At 37.5% G+C, this 1,848-nt stretch overlaps 1 protein-coding gene across 8 annotated transcripts in view; it reads right to left on the bottom strand.

The window, feature by feature from the left end:
• Positions 1-1,848, bottom strand: part of LOC118420665 (retinoic acid receptor RXR-alpha-B-like) — a 40,865-nt gene that overhangs the window by 17,554 nt on the left and 21,463 nt on the right. The window lies entirely within an intron of this gene.

The raw sequence follows: 1,848 nt of genomic DNA, 5'->3' as shown, positions 1-1,848 counted from the left end.
TATCAGAGGTAATAAAAATGATGACGTCATCAATTCGGCCCCAAAAAATCAGATTTAGAATTATCTAATGCCCATCTACCAACATTCGTTACGGCTCCATTCTTTCTTAATTTATTGATAAGAAAACAGTGGAAGGTCAAAATGCCAATTTAGCCGACCGAGATACCTTAAAAATCTGCGCGCGCGTTAAAAATCTGCGCGTTAAAAAATTAAGTTGTGCATTGAGAAATTCTTAGGCAGAAAAATGTGACCCCATTATATGATTTTACATCTGTTACCTGAATTTTTGGTTTGAAAAGCTTCTAATTTTAAGGTCCCTTGGGAATAGGCTAATTTGCATATCCAAAAGATTTCAAAATCACTTGAATTAGACACAAATACATGGAAAAATGACTAGTGTGAGGCTTTATATCATAAGATATAACTGCTTGAGGCTTTTTTCCATTCTACAAGCTTCATTTCATCTTTTCTCAAGCAGATTGTTTCACATGCAAATATCAACCTTTGTTGCGCGTTAAAACCTAATGTTTAAAAATCACTTTAAAACTCCTGGAAAGGGATATTTGTACTCTAGAATGCAACAATGTGATACTTAATTTCATTTTGTGTTATCTTCTTCAAGCTTTTAAGTTTAAAACTGCAAAAAAGTTTTCAAATCCCCAGGGAATCAGCTAATTTGCATATTTTAACGCGCAGGTTTTTAACGCGCAAGTTTTAACGCGCAAGTTTTAACGCGCAAATCTTAACGCGCACAAAACCCCAAACCAAGATAAGTAGCCAGTCTCAAAGTATGGACAGTGTCCATCACTGACTTTGTGAATAAGACTGCTTTTTTGTGCCAATGATTTGAAGCATATCTACTAAACATGTTGTACATCATCCATGTACTTGGCTTTGATCCTGGTAAGTAAAGCCATCTGCTACAGTGCAAGTCAAATCTGTAAATATTTAGTCCTACTCAGGGTTCAAGCATAACTCAACCTAGCTCTAGTCATGCTAAGATACAACACATTTTAACCATGGGTACCACTACATGTAATTAAATTTCAAACACTGGTGCCAATTTGGTGTGCTTAAGGTTATGAGCTGTAGCTATCTCTGTCATGTATAGGCATCGGGCACCGGTAATAATAGTTGTTCAATTATATAGGCTACATTTAGGTTCCGGCATCATCTTTTAGAAGAGACATTAGCCAGGAATGAGCTTAGTAAACAAGTCTAACAGGTGACAAATTATAAACACCCACCCAGGGACTAGGGAGTGACAAAGGCAAGGGTGCTGTCTCAGGGCACAACAAATTTTACCCAGCATACATTGGGAAGGTGGTCAAAGGTCGAACATGTGATTTATAGACAGAAATGCTTTCAAAGTCAACACTGTAAAAACTACTACTAGATATGATCTATTAGATTTACCAATTCCCTGTAGGCTACAAGGATATGTTTCTTCACGTTCTACAAACATTAGACAAGTAACTTTTCAAGTCCTGCAAGTTACAACCTGAGTAACCTAAAAAAAAATATTGTTGGGAAGGCCTAGGCTATGATATAGGTAGGCTGTATATCTAACGCACTGACCAAACTTCCTCCCCCCCCCCTTTAATAGCAAACTTTTGAAAACACCATAAAGTAAAGCATCTGTGGACTTTGACCCGGCTTAACACTAAGAAGGCTTACAAATACTCATAACATCACAATATGGCTGCTAAGGGTCAATGCATGTCACTGTAGCTGACACAGGGCCCCCACACCCACACTATGTACACATCTCTTGCAGATGGGAAATTTCCACGTTAAATTTTCATCCGTAACTCTTGTACAGCAAACATTTCGCTATTAGGAGATATA

Source organism: Branchiostoma floridae, chromosome 8, assembly GCF_000003815.2.
Source record: "Branchiostoma floridae strain S238N-H82 chromosome 8, Bfl_VNyyK, whole genome shotgun sequence".
NCBI lineage: Eukaryota > Metazoa > Chordata > Leptocardii > Amphioxiformes > Branchiostomatidae > Branchiostoma > Branchiostoma floridae.
Note: the sequence above shows the minus strand (reverse complement) of the source record. Positions and strands in the feature narration are given on the sequence as shown.